At 40.8% G+C, this 25449-nt stretch overlaps 1 protein-coding gene across 1 annotated transcript in view; it reads left to right on the forward strand.

The window, feature by feature from the left end:
- The window catches only part of LOC135495386 (ataxin-1-like), a 221254-nt gene that overhangs the window by 8627 nt on the left and 187178 nt on the right, over positions 1 to 25449 (forward strand). The window lies entirely within an intron of this gene.

Raw genomic sequence — 25449 nt, forward strand, 5'->3', positions numbered from 1 at the left:
CTCATTTTGAGTTCAGCACCCCCACTCAGATCGATAACTGCTAGAAAAACATAGATGATAGCCTTTATAAACTAGAAGTTCTGCCCATCCCCAGTCAAAACAGAACCTTGAGAGAGCCTCTGCCACCCATGGATATTGCTACCAATATTCAACACCGAGTCTTGACCATCCCAAGCGCGCTACTGTAGGGACGATTGGTGTATCATACTTCCAATTATTTGACCATATCCATCTGACTATTTTGTAGCGCAGTTTTCTTTATGGAGTTTTGGTTGGTGCTCTGGGCTTCACCACTGAAGTGGTGATTGATCCGTGGCTGGGTGGATGGGTGACCGAGAAATACAACAGCATGGTCTTGGTTTACTTTAAATGCCCCACATACATTTTCAACACAAACACATATCCGACATGCACACCATGAGATGATGAACTGGAAACTTGAAACAGACTTTAAAATTGATTCGTGTAGACCATGTGTATTTCTGCAGACAGACCTGTACATCACCGTACACTTTTTCTGTGCATTCTCATCACCGAACAGACTCTAGTTAGTCTCTCTCACAATTTTCATTGAGAGAAACTTATGACTGGTTGATAATCAATGTCGGTTCATGCAAGGGGCTCATTTACATACTACCTACTCCGTGTGATGACTCGGATCGGTAGTACGGTAATCTCTGCTGATGTCGGGTACTATCTTGTCGGCTGGCTTTAAATTGCTTTGGAAACATTAAAGGATAACTTACAAGCTTCTTGAACAAGGTTGGTTCTTTTCTGTTAACTTTTCTGTATTATTATATCGTATTTATTATATTTTGTTTTGTTTGTGTAAGCTGAGCAACTATGCCTATGCTAGGATACTGTAAACCATGAAATGTCCACGAAGCTAAAAAAAGAGGTGAAGTTGTTCATTTTTCATTAGCAATAGACAAAATACTGTGTTTTTAAAGATTTATAAACTAAGTGGACAGAGCGCCTACAAATTTTAATTTTACTTTCTCACAATTGTTTACTTGCTGCAGAAGTTTAATGATTAATACATTACGGATGAACTGTTGGTTGCTGCGACCTGCAATCATGATCTTGTGTAACGCAACAAAAATCTCCTGTTGCAGAGGTCATTGCAGGTCCCTGCAACATGAGTCACTGATTGCTCGACCGTTGATCAGTATCATACCAAGCGATTACCGGTTTGACCCACAGACCAGTGTTTTGAGCTCACCGCAGTGATAATTGACACAGCTCACTGCTACAAAAATCACTGGTTTGTGCAGTGTTTAGGATTTTTTAGCACCTGTGTTTGCCCTCAAGGTTAATTGATATCAAGCCTTACAACTCTCGTCTATCCAAACTCGCCCCGACTCTTTTTATAAGAACTTTCTGTTTACTTGGACAGAACATAAACAAATCCAATACGAAGACTTATTTTCTTTGAAATAGCAAAATCTATTTTTTTATTTGAACAACATTTGCCGATCAATTTAGTTAATTTTAACAAGTTTGAACTCTGTTTTTCTCAGGTGTGTCCTGTAAGTGGACCTCTCTCCACTTTCTTGCTGATGAAGGTGGGAGAATGAGGGGGCATCTCAAAAGTAGCAAAACTTGCTAATGGTGTCATTAATTATATCATACAATTTTGGCAGTACTGCGCTAGCGGTCCAAAGTCCCAAAATTCTGATAAAACGCTATTGTTCTTCCTGGACAGATGCCTCTACAACATTTTCCCAGATTTTTTAAGGTGCCCACACTCATCTATAAAGTCTCGGTGACCTGAAGTGATGAGTAAAGTGCTCCCTGCTCATGGCTCACCATTGCTGAAACCTTGAACGAGTCATAATGGCAGTGATTGCACGAGAGTCATAGTGATGTAATCACTTCCTCCCACGCACGTTGATTGATCGTTGCTTCCTCAAGGCTGCCGGCCCATAAATCTGTCGGGCTTTGGTGTGTGTCGTCATTGATCTGGGGCGTTTAACCCATTCTGGCATCAATAAGTGTCTAATATGGGTGAAGTCATGTCTGAGGGGTGCCTTAAAGTGATTTTTGCACAGGGAATACAAAGCCCCTCCATTGCCTGCAGTGCAGTAAGTATCAAAGCTACATATGCATTAGTCACTTCTATGGAATTCCCATTTAGAGTTTCTGGATGAAGTTTCCTATTGTCCACATGTTCAACAGGCTGAATCTAGTCAACTGATCTGCGCCAGAGCTTTGAACAGGAAATATGAAGGTACATTTCCGTGGGCAGTGAAAATGTATAAGAAGGCTAAAATGCTGATCTTGCGAAAGTCAAGTGAAGCAAGTGACGATGATTCAACATAGTCTATGCTAGCAATTGCATCTCTCCGTAGGCAAAATTGAAAGAATTCAAAGAAGTGATAAACTTTTTTGAATTCCTTTAATCATTGAATTGAGGGGGTGTTTGTTCTGTGGCATGTCATGTGGCTGTTTCTGGTTTGTAAATTACTGCAGTCGCTGGTACAATTTTCATCACGGTGTGAAACCTTTGCTCGACTTTGCGTTTTAAAATGTGCACAGTGGTTTTACGTCACATCCAGTGGAGATGGCTTGTGAATTGAATTGGCTTGCATGAAGTTTTAACACTCTAGTTACCAAACCAGATCCAATAGTCTCTGCCCATGGGGTTGCATTCTTTGGCCTGACGCATGTGCAGGAACAGGTCAGCCTAAGAATTCCTACGTAAAAAGGAAAGTACAAAGCAAACACTCAATGTAAAGACCCAGGATGAGATCACACATGGAACCTCCCTTAGCGGACAGCTCTCAAGTTAGGACAGCCTCTCTATTAAGAAGGACACCGCATTTGGTCCCAAATTGACTATTTTGATTGAATTTGACCTCTGTAGTGTCGACAACTCTCAATTAAGGACAGCATTTGTCAGTCCCAAGGGTGTCGTTAATAGAGAGGTTTTACTGTGGTATAGATCTCATGGCAAAGTTTGTTGATCAGATTCCTTCATTTACTGAAGATTTTTGCTTCACAAAATTTTGTATAGATGGCAACACTTTTGATGATGATGCTGTGTGCATTCTCAATAGAAAAGAATGATATAGGAAAACCTCTCTGTTTCAGACATCTATGAGAAATACTGTCCATAATAGAGAAGTGTCCTGATTACAGAGGTCAACATTGATTGGAGTCACCCCCGGTTATACTTTGCCTGTTTTTGCCTTCCTTTTATAAATGTTGATCATATGCTTCTTATTTTCTCGTTTCTAGGTAAGTTTCAAAATAGGAGTGCTATACAATGACATATCCAAGGTAGGTTTGCTACTCGTTGTTTTAAAGGCCTTAACGAGTTCAGGTATTTAACTGTGCGAGAAATAATATCCCCCCCCCAGACATCACCAAGAATGTGTTTTGACTGTGATTTGGGCCAAAGAATCTTGGAAAGTGTCATTTTGCCCCCCCCCCCCCCCGACCAAAAAGCTAGCTATGCCCCTATATGTGATGCAATTTATGAAGAGTTGTTCGAGACGAGTAGCACTTGGTGAGTTCGTGAAATATATTGGACAAAAATGGTTCGTCCGGTAGCGAGGGGCCATATGCAACGGCTTGCGAAACAGAGGCAGAGTTTATTTACATCATAGATGTCTATGCATGTTACAGTGTCTATAGCTTGAACTAATTCCCCCAGTCAATTCTGGTCATATCTAATAAATGACTTCACCAAATTGGTCGGCAATAGATCATGCTATTACCATCCTCGAATAGTAGTATATAAAGCGGCCTGCCAAAGAATATTCAATACTGCGGGCCATGGTGATCAATCTCTGACCAAGGTCCATCCTAACCTCGTCGACAGGGTTGGCAATGTAAGCCTGTCAGTAGACAAGAGAAACTGCTCTGGTCTGGTGGCTTGCACTTTCAACTAGCGATCTAGAGGTCTGTGGTTCGAACCCTACAGTGGATGTGAGACTCTAGAGAGGTCTATTCAGTCTAACTACCCTTTAAAGTGACTCGAGACAGGTCTATTCATTCTAACTTCCCTTTAAAGTGACTCGAGACAGGTCTATTCAATCTAACTTCCCTTTAAAGTGACTCTACACCAAATTTATTTTTATGAAAACCTATCTTCGAGGCTCTCCCATTTCTACTAGTATTTAAATCAGGCGCAAAGGATTGATCCCTGGGCATGAGGCTGAGTCCATCCAACTACGGACCAAGTGACTCGAGACAGGTCTATTCAATCTAACTTCCCTTTAAAGTGACTCTACACCAAATTTATTTTTATGAAAACCTATCTTCGAGTCTCTCCCATTTCTACTAGTATTTAAATCAGGCGAAAGGATTGATCCCTGGGCATGAGGCTGAGTCCATCCAACTACGGACCATTAAACTCACGACTGCCGTAAATGCCCACTCGAACCGGTGGTCAAGCAATGCGCCCAGTGGTTCCAATCAGGGCGAGATGCGCCTCGCTGACCACGGTGCTCGCCTCGTTGCTTTAATGACATGAGGCTGAGGCCGAGTGTCAGGAATGTTCGAGGTGTCAGCAGATTGGCCAGCAGTCAGTTTGATTTCGTGTTTAAGGAACATATTGTCAAGACGGCGTCTAGTAAGTACAGTGGAACCTCCCTAAGCGGACACCTCTCTACCAAGAACAATAGTTTTGGACCCAAATTAATTGTTACTATTAAATTTGATCTTTCTTATCGATTGAGGAAAATATGGATGCCATTTGAATGTTTGCCAGCTCAGACCATTAGAAAAAGAAAAGTATGGTTTACATGTTACCAGAAAGTTTTTTTATCCCCTTTGCGGTCTGGTAATTCTTCGCCTGTTATCTAGGCGTCCGAGATTAGAAGAGTGTAGTTACCTATCCCTTACGTGATGTCATCAGATAATTCATACAGATAAACCATCTCATTCGCTCTGTATTACTCGGAGATGACAGAAAAATAATCGTCAAGAAAATCTCCGAGTGTGGAACTATCCTCGAATTAGTTTGGATTAGTCGGAGAGCAAGGATAAAGGTGATAAGATGAGCTGATGGTTCACGATTCTGACAAGATTGTACCGGGATATAATCTCACAAGACGGGAAACGAGAAATAGATTTTTTTTCATGAATCATTAGGCAGAGTCAAGGGCAGTCTTTCCCTTTGGTATGTTTTGTTATGCAAAAAATTCTGAAAAGGGGACCTTATTCCCAATAGATTCTGATAGACCTCACAGACGGTTTGCAACTTTTGTTTGCGTAGACCGAAGTGTCATCAGTTGACCTTTGGAGCACAAGTACATGTTATCCCCTAACTTTGGTCATTTTATGAAGTGTCTCCAGGAGGTGGAACCCCTAACTCATCACTGACAGGTCGTCATTCTCCACGCGAGTTCTCTCTCATGCCACGCAGTCCACCCAAGCGTAAGGTACTGTCAGTGTCGAGCTGACCACCAGGATCCGATGACAATATCGTGGATTAATTGGGCCAAGTGGACCATGTGATGAGACAAGCTGCTTATGTGTCAAAGGATAACCAAAGTTTACACAAATGAGATGCTTCAGTGACTGCGGAAATGGTCACCTCAGAGTTATTTGAATGACCTGTGTCATTCTAAATGGTCATCTGAAATAGAAGAGGTGGACGAAGCATTTTCTTAAAGACATTCAAAATGGTCGTCAAAAGTAAAAGAGATGGTAGAAGCATTTTCTTGAAGACATTCTAAATGGTAATCAGAAGTAAAAGAGGTGGTAGAAGCATTTTGTTGAATGCATTCGATTTTTAGCCCTTCTCCGGCTCCATTTAGCCACGCCCAAATATTCATCTCTGGCGCTGCAGGGCCTATCTTTTCATGGCTCATCATCCAGTGAATCAATGCTTGTTTCTAGATAAGTTAGTCATTAGATCAAGGGGAAGGGCTGCAGGGAGAACATCGCTATTTGATGTATCAATGGGTCATTACCGTGTTCGACGCTTGTACGAGATAGCGAGATATTTTGAGTAGAATTCGTCATAATGTTGTCTGTAGATATCACGGTAATTGATGTGGTATCTTTCCTGGTGTGAATCAGTAGGAGAGGTGGCAGGGCTGAAATAACCATGCTCTCTATTATGCCCTGAGCCAAATCTAAAAGGCTCTCATTAATGACCACATTTCGGGGGGGGGGGGCAGAGTAAAAATGCTCTTATCTTGATGAATTATGTGATCCAATCACACAATAAAGTTCCCAAAAAAGTAGTTACATGCTAATTGGATAGACTTTAATCATGGGAATATCCATTGCTTAGAGAAAGAGTTCATCTATTGACTCCTAGGTGGCTAGAACTACTTCCTTTAGGCCTGCCACCAAGGAGGCAAGCAATGAACTAAAATTATCCCTTCCTTAGGAATTTCTGGGTGCTGATGCCAAAGTTATTTGTTTCAGGAGCAGTTTTTTTGCAGAAATTTAGTTTTGTGTGAAATAAGCATAAGAATACTTTACCTAGAAATGTTGTCATTAATTCAAAAACTGAGTCACTTTTTGCACTTGGCCCATGGCCTTTATGTGTAATTTCAGAAGTTGCACATCATTTACGACTCGAACTCCCACTTAAACTTTTAGAGAGAGTGCAAATTCCTGATCACCTTGGGAAAGGCACTAGATAAAGAAGTTAAAAACTTTCAAAACAATCACAAGTTTTGAGTGGTCCTCGATATTGAAAGCCATCTGTCCTAGGTATACTCTATTTGTTCACCCACTTCACCTCCATATGTTAAACCAGGCGAGCAGAGACAACGCAGACTGATCGCTCAATCAAATTCCTGTCACATGCCCGCAGAGTGGACAAAATGGCCTCTTCCTGCTGACCAGTGATGACCACTTATTATGCATGATGCCGGGGCGGAGGATTTAGGCGATAAATTGCGTTAGAATGACGACAGCACATCGGCGCTGTTCGTCGAGAAAAAGAAAACATCGATTCATCAGCAACGGAAACGGGTGCGGATGTTCAGAGGGGTTGAAGTGCTCATGGAATCCTTTGTTTTCGATCGTATTTACTTGGGGATTAAACAGACTATGGGGTAATAGTCGAATCGTGTTGTACATTTCCTCACTTCCTCTTGCAGGCTTGTTGGTAAATATCATCACAATAGTCCATGGGTCTACTTGAGGCTTCTTGCTGGTGGTGAACGCAGAGATGGAAACAACAGGGGCCGATTAGGGGTTCTGAGAAAGAGGGTGTGGGTAGGTTCTGTAAATATGAAGATGAAGGTTAGGTTGGTTGGTTGGTTGGAGAATTGGCAAATAAAGCCTAGTGGTTAACACTGCTGGCTTCCACAAAATAGGGCCTGGGTTGGGTCTCAGGGAGAACCCAAGATTGTTTTCCTGGTTGAACTGGTGTGGCGTGGCGTTCGAGGAACTGAAATTCCTGGCTCTTCATATAGTCCTTCGCATGAGAGGTAAAACTGAGGTTCCTTGTATCTGGTGTCTATGCCAGGGCAAGCAAAAGACTCTCATGAAGTGAGAAATCCATAGTAGCTTGAGTGAACTCTGGTTCCTAAGTAACTTTCACGGCACGTAAAAACGCGCATCCCGCCTTGGAGGAGAAATGTCCCTGAAGAATAACACCTCCAAGTGAAGAGCAAATGCTGAAGAAGAAGAAGAAGAAGGATAAGAAGAAGAAGAAGAAGAAGAAGGAGAATTGGCCCCTGCTAAAGCTCTGGCCCTCTCTTTCTTCACTGAGTCTTGAACTTGTTGAAGATGAATTAAAGGCCTGAAAAGTTGCAATGCACTATATCTTTGAAAAAGGGTTGTGAGACAGGTACTTTCTCGAACTCTCTTGGAGCCGGATAAGGCTTGATGGTGAAAAAGTATTTTTCATTGGCTTTGGCTGGAATATGAAAAGAACAAGTAATTGTGATTGATCGCCCATACCTACAGTCAATAGAAAACCGTTCACCTTGTAATAAGACGAGTACATTCGCAGAGCATTCAACGGACCCTGCCTGCCCGGGGACATTTATCACCCCTGTCACCTAGCCTAACACAATTACCAAACTCAATTGGGATAGTTGTCGTAATCAATTGGGATTCCCTTGAGTGGCCATTGAGAGCATCTGTTGATCCTCAGGTATTCGGCAAGTTCGGCAATTTGTTACCGCGGTTAACGTAATTTTTCATCTGCTGGATCTGCTTACAAGAATGGCGAAGGTATTGTCGCAGAAATTCGTGAAATACTACCTGAGGGTTTGGACGTAATTGACCGCTGGCATAACGTATCCATCACTTACGTTCTATACAAGATTGACTGGCGGTCACAAACCGTTTTGATGGAGTACTCAATTATTCCGCTGAAATTTCCCAATCCATCTTACATGTTCAGTTTCAGGAGGTGTCTAGGGTCTGGCGGGTGATTTTCAATGGGGGAATAATTCCTGGACCAAACCGGACAAGATCGCAAAAGTAATTACCCATTACACTGAGATATATGTTTAGGTATTCGGGTGTATAATTGGGAGGTAATGGACCGTGTTCACGTGACCCCTGTATTGTTCCCCAAGACTAATTAGGCCTATTTAAGTCCATCTTTCTAGCACCTTAGGTCATTAGGACCGATGACCGGCTATCATTGCTCGTTAGATGACATTACCATTGGGGATGTGGTGCGGTCACTGTGAATGATGAATATGAGCTGAGGCAAGGAGTAATCAAAAAGGCAAATTGAGGTCCCATTCACGTGTCTGAAGTTGTTCCTGGATCCTCACCAGGCCTCTTATGTTGCCACTCCATTTCCTCAAGGTACAAGTTGACCTATTTGACCCACCAAGATCCTCCATACAGTCTCCCTTTAAGGCAGTGGTGGTAGTCTTTATCACACCTCTGGCTATTGTTTTTCAATAGCGACACTCATCATCCCCATGCCAGTTGAAGTCCGCCCGGACCGTTGTGTATACTTTGTATCTATATCCATCCTCACAATGACCTCTTCATGAATAAACCACTGGAAATCAATCCACAAGACTGACCGGTGTAATTTTCTTCACTTCGTTACGTTTGCCCGAGCCGCATCAATGTCTGTGCGGGGTCAGTCCGAGTTGGTCGTGAATTAAGAATAACCTGTTAGCATGTGGATACAATAGTGTCCAGGCTATTTGCCCATCGACAATAATTGACAAGAGGTCACTTCGGTGCTTTGGGGAAACGGATAGCCGGTTACTGTCTGGTAAGTATAGAGTGTCGATTTCCAAGCCGGAACTAGGCATACATTTTGAAGCGCTTTTAGAGAAATTGGCACTAATTTCCCATTTGGGAATCATAGTCAGGTTTGCTTGGTTGCTGTAGTTACTGTTCCATTTTTGAATTGCTGATTTGGATATGATTCCCTGATTTCGGTAGTGATGGGAGGGGCGAGATTGTTAGATATTTCCTGCAGTTTGTTGCATTATATTGGTAAATGTACGAAAAAAACATTCTACTAACTGTTTGTGTACATTTTAACATTTCTGTGCAATACAAAACTAAAGGAAGATACTGAGGGACCCTCTGGCAAATGAAGAATTTTTGCTCGGAACTGCAAAAGCTGAATTTTATTTATGTTTCGGCTACTTCTTGTCTCTGAAAACATTCAGGCAGGGAGAAGTGAATTATCTTTTACTTCTCCCTGCCTTAAAAAAAAATCATGCTGAGAAGAAAAAAAATGAAAAAACTTCTTCTGCAGACCTTACTGGATTTGAACCCTGGCCCCCCTGATCGCAAATCCCCAACCCTACCACTAGGCCACAGGGACTTTACATTAGCTATAGTCTTTCTTTCAGTATGAATAAAAAACTATTGTTTGATCTGGACCCAGATTACAGTATGAGTTGTTTGCACTCAGAAAGTATTGTCTTCATAAATGATGATAGTATGATAGTTGGGAACACAAATTTGTGATATATATTGGTGTAAACATTACACAATGACATCTTTATACCATGCCATTTTGCAGCTTATTTGTTTGCAATATATATGATTCAGACAATAATTGGTTAATTACGGGATATCCACTTTCTTTCATTTCTTATTGACTCTTGTTTTCTCAATCTGATATATGTCGATCATGGTCATTATAAAGTGTCACTGTCCGTCCAATTTTTTACGCTTCCGGAAAGTGTTTTGCTATCCATGCATCTGTAACCCTTATGACACTCTTACTGATGGTTACCGTCAAACACTTTAATGGCCCACTCCTATCACTGGCCCGTATGTCTCATACTTTCCAAACAGTTGGGGAAAAAGAATAACGAGTTACACTCATCCATTGTCAATGGCCTTATCAGCATGATCATTAGACATGAAAAAAACCGCTAAGATCAAAATATCAAGAAGACAAACCTGATACTCTTACCATGATTATACTTACATGATCGGTTGATTTGGCTCTTTAAATGATAACGCATTGTTCCCTTCTGCTCAATGAAATAACAGTTTTTTTAAAATTTCCAATTTTTTGTGGGATTTGGTGATGAAACTAAAATTGTAAGGTGGATGATGACCAGGCTGCCAATAACTCGTTAATAATGCCCTTAATTTCTCCGTTGGACCTTTAAGGGTTGGTCCATAAACGACCATATCATATTAATAATTCAGCATTATTTAAAAAGACATGGTCAGGCGGAGAACTTGAGGCGAACAGACAGCAATCATCTTTTTGAGATGTATCACTTTCGGCTGTTGTTTCGGATTTAGATGTCGTTTCGGATGTGTTGTTAACTGCAAGGCCTGGTTCTATCATCGATGGAGAAAATCGAATGTCTGACTGTACAAAACGGTGAGTGACCTGGATACAATTCTCCGTAGTTTACGGTGGATCCTCCCTCACTGGACACCTCTCTATTATGGACAACCTCTCTATTTTGGACACTAGTTTTGATCCCAAAGTGTTGTTTTCGTTATATTTGACCTCTCTAATCAGCACAACTCTCTATTAAGGACAACACTTGTGAGTCCTTAGGGTGTCCTTAATCGAGGGGTTCTGCTCTCCTTACTTACTTACTTACTATATTGCTATGTCCATCTGGTAAAAAGGTTCTTCAAGCACACTTTGCATCAAATATAAAGAAAAATGCACTGCAAGTTGTCCTATGGATAGCGAAAAAATTGGACAATACTGTGGATGGATGGAGTTTGTGCGTGCACCACTGATTAACCTGCTGGTTAATATACCTCGATAGTGCATATGATGTCGAATTGTCCATGTTACCAGATTAACACAGTTTATTTCAGAAAACTTACCAATAACTGCACATTATGACTGTTTTTCTTGCAAGGCAACCACCCAGGGCTTAAGCAGTACTCTCTTGGCCAGGCTGCTCGGTTAATTAAAAGGCGTGATACAGTTCTCAGCAATCTGGGGAACTGATTCTTCCAGGTGATAATCAGACATATCTCCACCCAGCCCCAGCATATCAAGAAGAAGAAAAAGTGTTGATGGACTCCCAACAAAACTATTTTGGTGGACAGTTTTTCTTGCACTGGATGATTGTGACTCCTCTATTGACATTGATAGGGAAGGCTGATAATTCAGAAACTCTGTTTCTGGTAAAAATACCCCGAGGTAAAACCAGTGGTGTGTTTACTATCAAACATGCAATTATACATAATTATGCACAAGATAGGCTGAACCAGTGGAGTTTTTTTCAAACCTGACTGCCTGACCGGCATTTTTTTCCCAATCGCTTCCAACAACCTATTGTGCAGGCGTAAGCAGATATGGCATTACGCATAATGACGGGACGTTGGCAAACCTTACCACACAACTATAACGCATATTACACAGAAACTCCGCATAGTTATTTACATAAGTGATGCTAATAACCCGCGATATTTTTTTTGTCGAAAATTACTTTTTTCTTGCGCATAGTATGGGTAATGACCTCATTTTGATGAATCTAACCGCACGCTTGTAAATAGTAGAAGGAAATGAAGATGAAACATAATGACTCAAGCCTTCCGTTCCTCAAATATCCCGAGGAGGTGTCAGCAAATGAACGCCGGGGATATAAAATGTTACGGAAGCCTTGGCGACAGTGATCACGCCTTGTGCGAGGGAAAAAAAGCAACGTACATGTATTTCCTTTATTTGGTTGTGTTAAAATTTGTAGCGATGATGTGAAACTTTTTAAAGTACAGAAGACAACATTGCAGCTCAGTCATGAACTGGTCTATTCAGGACCCAGAATATGTCTCACATCAACAAGTTAGTTCGATCGAATTAAAAACTTTGGTATGAGCAACTCATAAATCTTTTTCCCCCTCTTTGACGCGCTTGGTACATTTTTCACAAAGTCGTCTATTCCGTAGTGATGCACCCTCACAGTCTTTATAGATCTAACATTTTTAAAAGAAGGCAATTGTGTCTTCCATGAGAGAAACTAGACTTGGTCCTGGTGTCGTCAAGACAATCTTTGGTGAATTTTTTCTCCAGGTAAGGTGCTTAATAAAGTTTCCATCGGCATTTCACTCTGTTGTATGTTCAGGAGTATAAATCTACCTGCATATACTCCAGCTTCACCGCTTCAAGACCGGTTGTTTTATTACTCCAAATCAAAACAAAGGCCAATCCTGACCACGAGGTCACTGCCATTGGTCAAGATCATGTCGCCAACCTGTTGTCTACCAAACTGAACGTGTCAAATGCCACCGAGTACCCATATATGTGCATAGAATCAAGCTCTGACTTAATAACTAGTCTCATATCAGTGAGACTAGAGCATATTTCATGATTTAGGAGATTCCATAGTACAAAAACAAACTTTCAGTTAAGTTAATATAGAATTCTAGACTTCAGACATATCTTTATATATCAGAATGTATGTCTGTATTGTGCTGATTTATAACCAGGTGCAACATGGCCTGCCTTTTCCCATTCATCCGTTCCAAATCAGCTATTCTATCTGCAGCTATACCCAGTGGGCAGTTAATGTCCCATCTCACACAGACCGAATGAATCTTTAATAGACTTGACAAGGGCTTGGTATGAATGAACACCGCTCGTCCACAGGAAAACAAAGCTGCTTTTGTACTGGTAAGCCGTAGTGGAATTGGAGGATTCTAATACAGATTCTGCAAGCCGTAGTGGATTTGGTGGATTTTAATGCAGATTCTGCAAGCCGCAGTGGGATTGGAGGATTTTAATGCCGATTCTGCCTTTCTCTGTCCTCTTTGGAGAGATGTCCTGATTAAAGAGGTTTTTGAGTATGATGGTGTCTCCAGCTCCCACTCCAAATTTTTCAGGTTGTACAACAGTCATCTAGTGAAATCTTCAATTTAACTGAATTTGAATGATTTCGTATCGATGAAACGCTTGTGTCTCAACAGTATGTTTTGAAATTCCGAATAAGACATGTTTATGAGACGGCTGTATGAAATCCAAGACGAGAGCGGCAAGACTTTGATGGATTGCTTGAGGGAAAATTTTGACCACGATATCGGAACAAATTAATTTGCGGGATGATTTAATCATAAATGTGTCCAGCGCTGATTTTACAAATCTGTCGCTTCTGGGTTCAAGGGAACGATGTGTCAAATGTCTAACAGTAACCAACAGTCGGAGCTCGTTCAGTTCGATTCTTATCGGGTCTTTGCAGTGTGATTAGTCACACGCTAGGCGTCGATTTATCCTGTGTGATCTCTGTCATTTCTCTCGGGCTCCACAAATCTCATTGAGGTCTTGTTTGACCACAGCAGTAGCACAGATTAGTTTACAGTGCCGAGCATCTAAGATCCAATTATCAACAGTGTGTCCTGTTAGCACTGACCTATTGACCAAGTGTTGCTTTGTTTTGAGCTGACAGATCATCCCCATCCTTGTTCACCCCACTGGGCCACAAAATTACATCAGCCAAACTGACCTCCACAAATCATCAGTCACATAGCTTCAGAGGGCCAGCCAGTGACATACAATTATACCAGCTAGACTGGTCAAGTGGCCCTCCCTGGTGGCATTGTTTTGTCTGACCGGTCTATCTACTCCATAGGCCATCAAACTCTAGTCGTTTGGACTATCATCAATCTTGCGGACACTGAGGTCAGACAGGGATTCACACGATATTAAAATTTGTCGCTGGTCGGCCGATGGTTTGTCAAATATTAGTCTAGACACTGTCGGGGCAGTTGTATGAGGATACAATGAGAAACTGTCTGATGGGTTTGATAGCAGGTAATCAGCTAACAATAGCATGATCTATGACCTTAGTTTTCAAGGACATTATCAGGCTCGTAATCTGGTGCGGTTGTTTTGTCAGCAATCATGAATGTTAACGTCTCCTCTGTCCTGCAACTGTTGCGAAAGACCTATAGATGGATATCTTTGTTTACAAAATGATGTCACCCGATGTCAGGTATGAATTATTTGCTGCGATCATCAACATGATCAGTGAGCCTGACGCCACGCAAGGAAGGGTGGCGTGACGCGAAAATTTCAGCGTCACATAATCACTGCGAAATCCACTTGGATACGAGGAGTTTTGCTCGCCTACTTTCATTCCTCCTTTCATCACGATATATATCTGGGCACACCCAAGCAATGAACTCGTCCGAATAAGATACTTGCCATGAGGGTACTATATGAATATGATTTATTACTGTCTGGTAGAAATATATTCATTAGGTCGCAGTAGGAGCCTGGCCAAGTTGTAGAAGCACCTCATATTTATTCTTCTCTTTATTGGTGGATACTGTAACCCAGTTATATTCCTGTGCCCTTTATTTTCACGTTCGTTTGAGGTTATTGCAGGTAATAGCCAAAATATATGGCGCAAAAATGGAAGTCTTATTGAAATTATTGTTTCTCAGTTGTCAAAAATGTATATGAAAAATATGCTGAAGTTGCAGCAAAAAGTGTCAAAACTTATTGATCCGCCCTCGTATCTTTTCGATAAGTGTACAACAAATACTTGCATTTTATAACACTTCATATAATCAGCGATAGACCAATAGACCGAGTGTTTTATAGGCATTCATCAACTCTTCTCGAGGGGCTTCGTGCAGGTCTCCTTGTCCAGTATCGGGCATCTCTGATTGACAAAAGGTTGCATTAACCCATCAGGGTTTGTTCCAAGTCGATTTGATGCTCTCTGATGAACAAGGCAAATGACACTCATAACACATACTCCAAGTCAAATGATGACCACCAACACGACCAACAAAAAGATTGTGACCCAAACATCTTTAGAAAAATAATTGCGAAGGTGACCAGTCAGCCAAGGGTCCCGAACAGACATATGAATATTCAGAAGGAGTCTTAGATTGGTGAAACTAGACTATGTATTTACTTCTGACAGTGAGAATAGTCTGCATGTGTATAGTATTGGTCATAGTATCATGTATTTCACCAGGGCAGATAAATATTGATGGTGTCAATGGTCCCAAAAGGGTTAAAATCAACGAGAATGAGATACCGCAATCATATTTGTCTGTATGGATGGTTTATGGATAGACACTACCGATGGACCCTTCCCCTTCATCAGCCTTGCCAATGATTTGTCATGACCAGTCGTCTTAACTGACTGCACCAGATACAAGTATTCACTAACTCAGCATGGTGGTCTGCGGGGCACTGCGAGTCTCCTGACAATGTCCACAAGTTATTAAGATTTCAGGAGGTCAATTGGTCTTGAATCGATGAAGGATTGGTCAAGACTGTCAGGCTACAAGCAGGATGCCAACCCATCAGGACCTTTGGTATTTAGCCTGAAGTTTGCCAAAATTGATAAAAATAGTCCTATTTGAAAAGGTTGTGCCTTACTATGATAGATCAATCTTGATATGTCAAATAATGCAGGCGTCAAAGTTTTTGGGGAGTGCAGTGGTATAGTGGCTAGAGTGAAGGATTTTTGACTAAGAAGACGTGGGTTTGAATCCCTTCTGAGGCATTTTGTTCTTTTTGTTAACTTTGCAATTTTGGTATATGGCAAGATATTAAAATACCAGTTGAGGTGTCTTTACCAAATTTGGATTGCGAAGCAGACGGATGGTCTGGTTGTCAGCCCTGGACCATTCCAACACAAAAAAACCAAGCAAGATCCAAGCATTATAGAAAACTGAGTTGTGTTACCACTGCAACTTTGTTAGAAATGATAGATTGCGAGATGTTTAAGATGCCCCCCAGTTGACAATGGTTGAGGTGTCTTTACCAAATCTGCATTGCAAAGTAGACGGTCTGGTCGTCTGCTCTTGACCGTCTTGACACCCAAAACAAGCCAGATCCATCTTCTGCCTTCAGATTCGATTGACCATGCAATACAAAATCCATCAAAGTGTCCCATTGTCCTCTGAGAAACTTGGATACATAGTATTTTCATAATTTTGACATCAATCTTCCTAGGAAAGTTGCCACAGACTGCGAGACGTGCTGGAAATGGTTACAATATTTCTACAGGCGGCCTCGATCGAACATTGTAAAATGAGATGGTTTGGCCATAAAATGGAAAGCTGTCCTGAAGTGTTAGTGGCCAGTGGGAAATTCACAGGGCTCGGAGACTCCGTCATAGGCAATGGCCTCGCTTCCTGGTGTGATATGGACCTGTTGTATTCTACTGAGGCTGCAATGCTCTCTGGACAGTCACTGTCAGCAAATCTGTTGAATTAATCGTCTGAAATCTGCCGTTTTATTGCCTTTTGTGTTGTCTTGGTCAGCGGCCAATTATATGACAATGCAGTTGGAAGATTTGGTCAGATATTTGCCGAAGGCAGTCGTCGGTGTGAGTGAGTTTAATTTTGGTGAGATTTAACCCTGGGGTGAAATTATTGTTTGGACTGTGGATTCCTAATGCCCCTCCCCTGCACATGCGGGCAATTTAAATTGCGGTGGTCTGCAATCATGATAGCAGCATCCTTCGCACAAGTGAGCGACAGTCCTCCGCACACAAACAAGCTTAATTGCAGGTATGGGATGATTCTATCCTCTTCTTATTCTCTCCGATATCCATTATTGTCGAATCTGTTTACATTCTAAGTTTTAAAGTTTATCAATAGATGTCTCTAGTGTCTCCAACTTGATCCAAGCCGTGGAACAAGAGTTGGACAACATCTCATTGATTTGTCCAAATAATTTCCTACTTCTCACATAGATGTCACTCTGAGTAAAGATGAAACTTCGATGAGTTTCATGACAGAATCTGTCCTTAAGTGATAATATCTTTTTATAAAGTCTTATGCAAGTCCTTAAGTGATAATATATTTTTATAAAGTCTTATGCAAAGAGCCCTGCTGGAATAAATCAAACAAAAACCTTTTTCTTTCTTTTTTATGAAAAACATTCAGAATCGAACTTGTCACGCAGCTAATTGCGGAACAATGGGTATTGTGCAATGTGTTTAAAACCAGTTAAAGACAGATTCCCCAGAGTGGATTTAAGTGGGTTTGCTAGCCGAGGTGCCTATTTTTTAAATTTACCTTTCACCACAACAGCAAACCCAGCCGTATCCAACTGTAGTGGAAGCAATCCTTTAGTGTCCTCTTTGCCTTAATAAATCTTTTCAGGTCTTTTCAATTAAAAAATGCTGATTTTATTCAAGCTAATCGGGGAACAATGCTTTGAGTCTGGGGACCAGTTAGCAGTAATTCGCCAGATAAATCCGATGACTGAGTTGGAGAAATTAGCTCAGCAAAAATATGGAATAGCTATCAGTTAAGTTGAGCAAAAGACGGACAACCGTTTCTTCTTTGATCGTGAGCGCAAATCGCTTGATAAAGATGTGTGTCCGTCTTTGATGTTGCAAGGGCGCCGTATTTATCGTAATACCCCAGACGAACACTCAAGAGAAAAAAAGTCTTTTTGGCTTGTTGAGAATTCATCGTTAGATGTAGCCAGGCCATGTCTAGAGGTCAGCTGGCATAACCTTACAAGACCCTTATGTAATTAGAACGAACTTTGTGACCACCGAAAAAGCGTAGCTCTCATTCTTTGTGCGGTGTTTTTTCGTAACGGATGTGAAACTGAATGGTGGTGATAACCTCGAGCTAAATCCTTTAGAAGGAGTAGTCATCATCATATCATGGTTTATAGTCAAGGCTGCTGTAAATGAGCACATTTTTGCTGTTAGCGGAATTTTTACAAAAAGTATACAAAAAGTATTTCAGCACATTAGAAAAAATACTTTTGTTTTTTCAATAGATTGTTTTGCTCTATTTATATTTCCATGAAATCTGCGAAAAAGAACAACCCCATGAATGTTGGCTGTGTTTGTGTTTGTATCAGTGTTTGTGAGGATAACGTTATAGCATACTTTAAACCGAGAAGTGTTCATGGTCATTTTTGTGCAATTTAAATTTAGTATTTTGACAATCCTGTAACAGATCGTAAGAGGAGATAACTATTTGCTGACATTCTTTTTGCACAAAAACTCAATGTGACGTCGACACGTGTGACGTCCAATTGTAACAGCTATCTCGCACAAACAGATGCTGTGAGAACAACGGGTAAAAACTTGTGAGCATTCAATCGTGGATTTGCTCTACACTGGCGGATTCGGTCATTACGGAGATATCGTGGTATTTTCTACCGTGTGGTCAGTTACGGTTATCACCTAATGACGATCTCCTTCGATTTCATTCGCCGGTCTCATTTGGCCGAAGTTCCGTCAGCGAATTATCGTTATCTTGTGCGTGGACGCTGGGAGTTAGCAATCAGCGTACAGAAATGTTATCGCCCAGTCCTGCGCAGCAGGGCAGAAAATAACTTTTTTCTTCTTGAGGAAGAAATCGCTGACTGGAACTTCTGAGCTTGTTGGAATGAATTGAACAGAAAACAACAAATAATATATTAATAAGTTTTATTGTACGGATTAGATTAGAGTAATTAGACAGTTGTAAGTATTGGTCTGATGAAGTCAATCTTATACTGTTAACAAGGAAAAACATTCGTAGCATTGATAATTGTGAACTTGCACCTTTGGCGTAGTTTTGATTTAGCGTTTTGAGAACACTTTATATATAGAAATAAATAACAAACCGAGCGAGAACCGAATTTACCAACAGACAAGCAGTCATTTTATCGCTTATAGTGGTGTCTATAGTCGTACTTCCACCTATCAAATCCCCGTGTCTTTTGCGCTTAGATCCGTGTGTCAAATCCCTGTGTCTATTAGCCCCATCGAGCTCGATGGGGCTAATCGGGGGCTAATTTAGACCCGTGTTCAACACGGGTTTTTTGATAGGTGGAATCTGAATAGCCCCGGCAATTGCAAGTTCTAAGACCCGGCGACAGATGGCGCGGTGTAGTTGCCTCGGTATTGCGCACGCGAAATTCCCCTCCAACGGGAAAGAAACACAGGAGAGCTCCCTACCTACAGTGCACCTGTCGCCGGGGCTATTAACCATTATCTAACACCACTGATAGGTGTAAGTGCGCCCCGAGTTTTTTGACACACGGCGAAGACACAGGTCTTGAAAAAACACGGGGTTTTATGATAGGTGGAACTACCACTATTATTAGTGCAGTTCATATATCAATAAAAATCTCTTAAGTCACACTCAAATTGGCAACCATTTTTGCTGACTTAACCTTGGTAATTAATTACATGTAGGGCCAAACCTCTGATTGTTTTTTCATAAGAGAATTGGACCCTGAAATTTGATATCCCTGCCTGGAAATCGCTACAATATATTGTTCGTTTGTACATAAGCCAAAATGGTAATTGTCTGGGCCATTGGTGACATATCGTATTTTTTGCAATCATCGAAAGAGGAATATCAAATGTCCGGTTTTCATAAAGGGCCATCTGTAGGTTAACAGTAAAACCACACCCAACGATAAAGGGGTCTAAATGGGATCAAGGTTTCTGTCAGCAGGGGGTGGGGTGGAGTGGGCGTTATCTCCTTAGCTGAAAAAGTGGATATGTACCCCATTCAGTGTGCTTACAAACCTTATTTAAACTATCTATTACACTATTTAAAACACAGATTTGTACCTTCAAAATTGAAGAAATAAAGGTGTTTGCTGTCTGCACTTCTTTCGATAGCTTCCTTCATGGTGTACAATGCAATCTTTCGGAAAGTGCAGTAAAAACAACACCATCAGTGCAATCCAGTCTTCGTCGTAAAAAAACGGGATCACAGTTGGCACACAGTGACCAAATACCTTGTTCTAGGTGCAGTTTGAAGCCAATGGGTTAACTTGTGGCATTTTGATGTTTCTGTCACCATCCCCATATTGCCTCTGTCATGTCTGACAAGGAATCGACCCGGTGCACCCAAACCTTTCACCGACACCTCAGACAAAACACGAATGAACCCCGCTGATAATTAACGCATTTTTCCTCTGAAAAAGACCAACTGTAATAATGGGGCCAAACCCGAAATATGAATGAAAATTTGCCAACAAAAAAACTTCTCCTATAATTTGTGCTCGTACACAATGATGCCCAATCCTGTCATTTTTGGGGAAATTTGTAACGTTTGATGAAACAATGGAGACAGGTGTTGGATGAGCTTTGGGTGACTTGGGGTGGCTTGGAGGTTAGGGGTTTGGTCTACGTGGATATATTGAATAGGGAATAGGAAGATGTATGCATTTTTAGCAATAACAGACAGGCAATTTTGATTGCAGCGATGCAATAGGTAATGATTATTGATGCATTGACTGAAACACACCTATTGGTATTCCATACGCATGTAAAATCTGAGTCTGGAAATATCTGATTCTATTGTTATTTGAAGTAAACGCTTCTTGCCTTTAATGTGGTTATGGCCCCCCCCCCCCTTGAACCACCCCAGTCCTATATTCCTACGCAAAAAACAAATACACGAGTGAACAGGAGAAGAAAAACCATCAGATTGATCACCAGTCACAGTGGGCAAACCAATGGACCAGCCGCGTAAAATACAACACCCAATCAACGGAAACGAACTAATTTAGCGAATCAGAGAATTTGTGTGATCGGTACTGTGATCTATTAGACCAATAAACAATAAGGCTGTGGCGGTCATTCTGCATTTTATCGGAACCTTGGTCGACTCGCCAGGTGGCCGGCGCTGTTTAGATTGTGTCTTAATCCCGTGATACAAAAAAGCTTGATGGATCAGTGCCGGAGAAAAGTAGCACAATCCCGAGTTAATAAAGTTTGTTTGCGCCTTTTTCTCCGGCTGATATAGCTATGGTGGACACTTCTGCGACAGAATTGGCCTCGTTGCACAGGTTTACAAATGTGAGAGAAGTAATCATAATTTTCGTGAAGTGTACTCAGTTTACTATCGACGCTCTGTCTTAATATTTTTTTTGTGATCATGAATGTCCAACTGTCATTTTGGGTCATTTACTGCATCTTCTTGATCTGGGTTTAAAGAGAGATGAGACATAGATAAAGGACCAGATTGACAATGATGGGACATAGTTGATGATATAAATTGACATTTATAGGACACGGGTAACGAACTAGATTGACATTTGTGGGACACAGGTAACGAACCAGATTGACATTTACGGGACACTGGTAACGAACTAAATTGACATTTGACATTGTGGGATACGGATAACAAACCAGATTGACATTTATGGGACACAGGTAACGAAGAAGATTGACATTTATGGGACACTGGGTAACAAACTGGATTGACATTCATGGGACATAGGTAACTATTGGTCTCATAAAACCTTGGCATAAAATAACTGCATATTCAGTTCAAAAGAATATCAAAATCTGTGGTTGCCTGATAATATAAAAGTGTTATGAGTACTTTAACAACTTGCACTTTGCCTGTCTCTTGCCTCATAATTTGCTGTTTAACTCTAACCAGCATAAGTCGTTTCCTGCTGTGTGACTCTGACACTCAAAACAACACCTGAAAATTGGCGAAAGCCTTTCAGTGCCGAGTGTTAACACTACCTCAAGAGTGTACAGGAAGACATAAAAGTGGTCGAAGTAGCAAAATCCTGGTTGTCCTGCACGTCGGTAATGCACAGGGCTGCAATCTGATCGGCAAATGCATTTGTATGAATGCACACTTTGCCAAACTCGGTGTCAAATGGCACACAATTTCACAACAGAAGCTAAAGCAAGTACTTGGCCGATTTTCTATCCATTCCAACATGACCAGTTTAGGAATATCTCTGCATTTGTGGACATTACACACAGTGATGTACGCTCAAGTAAGATTAAAACCGAATTTGAACAATTTTCACTCAAGTTGGATCCGATTATCAATGCACAGCGTGGTAAATGATAGTATTTGTTTGGGTCTGGTTTGTGTGAAGCCTGCATTGTCTCTCAATCTGTTGGCGTAAGTCGAAACTGCCAGATTTGGAAGTGTCGCGAGTGGTACTACGCTTGAAAGTGCGTGCAAGAATACTATAGTGGTGTACAAATATGGCGTTTTTATTTGTCATCGTGAATCCAGGGTCTTCAAAACTTTGCCTTCGTTATTGTGTATTGGAGAAAAAATGGTTTCATCTCTCAGTTGGCTTAGTTTTGATGATGCTTCGACAAAAAGGTGTTATTTGTTATCTGACATGTTAGACATGTTATGAGTGACATATTACATAAGAATAAGAACAAAATATGCATGTTTGACATGTCTGATGCATTTTATATATTTGTGTAGAATCTATAACCTTAATCCTTTAAATTTTGAAATCTTTGAGCCTGATATTGCTTCTATTATAGCTGACAATAATGAGACATTTTAACTTTGGTGTAGCCTTAATTTAGTATCTGACCACCCTGTAACAGTAATTTCCATAAGATTTTCATTTCACTGCATTTCATTTTCATAAATTTTGCTGTTTGTAGAAAATTAGAAATGCACAAAGTTCTTTTGATTTCATAGCATTTTGTGCTCGGGACTTTTCTTTTATCATAACAGGTCATTCCTTCCCGATGTGAATTACCTCACCTCTTGTCCAACCACCATTGACGTGACGCATTAATTTCTCAGATCCCCATAAAAAATCTTGTCCAGGAAGTCATTTTTTGTAGCGGATGCTCGTATCCACCACCTGAGCTCACCGTAAAATCCCGCAACCTTTGCCAGTAATAAATGACCCCTGTTCACATCGGGTCCTGGAGGCTAAAACATTCGCCCTAAGGTGTGTGATGCGTAAAGGAGGACAAAGACAAAGAAGTCATGCATTTTTCATCTGGTGTCCGCGTAAGGCCGAGGAAATCAGAAAGTTGTTTCTTCTCATATTTTTTCTTAGCTAGAATTTCTCGAGTTGGCGGTACAGCAAGTTGTATGATACAGCAGCAAGTTGTATGGACATGTTAATTTCTTTGGATTCTAAGTGCATGATACAAAACCACAAAATTACCAAATTTGGAAAAAGGCAAAATTATGTTTGCTCCAACATGTCCAAAGGCAAGGAAAAAAATCGAACATGAATACACAAATTTTCAAAACCTTTATGGCCGTGTAAAATACTTTCTGATAAAAAACAAATTATCGTTAGAAAATGAAAGAGTTTAATTATCTGCTAACAAATTAACAAAAAGTGGAATAATTATGCATCCTGAGACGGCATGTTATCATCTATTTTGTTTTTCACCAACACCACAATGCGACTGTTTCACAAAACACGTATTTACATCAGCACAATGTGGGTATGTATTGTTCTGTCTGTAATTATCACCCATGGCATGCTGGGCTTGCGGAGCTTTGTCATCGTGTGGAGGTGTCCGCACTCCAATACGCTACTCAGAACCATTCCCTACGCCGTTGGAAGCCTCGGCCAATAACGATGCAAGCTTATTATGCCGGACACTGCGAGGTCTTTCCCATGGAACCATTGTTATCGCACCGGATCAAAGAACCGTATACCTTACCCGTCACGTTGGCCGAGGGGTACCAGTCAGTGGTCGCGCTACCAACTTTGCTAATTTGTAACGAACTGACAGAATAATGACGACAGTTGTACTATTTTTATGGTCGTCTTTTTCATGTTTTCTTACTGCTTTGGGCAAGATATGTTCATTAACGTCAGATGCGCCCCTGACATAATCTTTTCATTCAAATGTACATGTCTGCTTGATAATATCAGAGCATTAACCCTTTCACCCTGACATGTCATGATAGGGCTATTTTCCGCAAAATTTTGGAAATTCCCCAAATAAGCCATGATTCAAAGTACCATTAATCGTGTTGACTAGAATTCTAAGTTCTAGGTTTAAATGCGTAAATGGTACCATCGGAAGTGTAGACTAGAATTCCCATTTCCGAGTTTAGATGCATAAATGGTACATATACCAATAGTTGTGTCAACTAGAATTCCCATTTCTAGTTTTAAATGCGTAAATATCATATGCTGAATACATTGCTAGGTCTAAAAAATGTTTAGACTTGTTAGACTAGAGTGTTGTGAAGTAAATAGGTGTAAAGAGTGTAATGGCATGTTAAAAAGAAATGTGGAGCTTTTACACCCCCACTGATGAAACAAAAAAGTTTGACCAGGATCAATAACTCCTAGGTTTGATCTCGGAGTGCTAGAAGTGGCCCGACATCACCTTAGACATGATTAGTTCCCCACCTAGCAACACCAAATCGAGCATTATCTATTCATAAAACACATCCTGGTAAAAAAGATTACGGCATGGCAAAGTTCAGGTCGACCTGTCGTTTCCTGGTAGTGACCCCTTATCCATTATGGGTGACAGTCACATGAATATTATATTGCTGTCAGCCTGTCGAAAGGGACAACCGAGAATGATGATGATTTAGAGGTTTTCCTTGAAAAAAGAGGCCCTACGGTTGATTACCATACGGAAAGGTTGACAAAAGGTAAAAGGTAAATTCATTCTTGGGTATCTTTTTCGTTATTTTGGCAGCTGGGGAAGGGGTTCAATGTATAAAAACTATTGGTTATGAATAACTGGAATCCTTGACACGGTTGTTTGCAATGTGTGAAAGACAAACTTGATTGTCCATTGAAATGATATAAAGTGTCAATGGAAGAGGTACATCTAGCTAATTAACATGAGTAACAGTTCTGTTCTTTTTGGTCAGAATTTCTCGCATCATGTAAATCAACTCTTAACGTAAGAAACCTGATATCGTCGGTACCTTTTTGCAGCCCTACATATGAAAATTACATCAAAAAGTCACATGAAATACGACACCGAAGTTTTCACAGACCATAAAATAGCACATTAATTTAGACCCTCTCTCAAGGGACTTTAAAAGCAACCCATCCACCCAAGGGAACCGGACCCCTTTATGATAGCCAAACTGATCTTGTTAATGCACCCGCAAATGTATTTATAACTAGCCAATGATGTATAAAGCGACAGATCGTATGTCCGTGGTCCGACCTTAGTGGTCACCAGCACTCTTTAATTAATTAGCATAGTCCATTGAGGTCAATAAATCAACGTTAGCATCCAATAGTGCGCTTAATCAAATGAAAATGATTTGTGATTCATTATTTTTGCTAATTAATATTACATACCTAACTAATCTTCCTGTACCTAATTAGTCCATCAACATGATCAAGTTGATGGCTTTTCATATTCATATCTATAAATAAGATTGACAGTA

Source organism: Lineus longissimus, chromosome 11, assembly GCF_910592395.1.
Source record: "Lineus longissimus chromosome 11, tnLinLong1.2, whole genome shotgun sequence".
Classification (NCBI taxonomy): Eukaryota; Metazoa; Nemertea; class Pilidiophora; order Heteronemertea; family Lineidae; genus Lineus; species Lineus longissimus.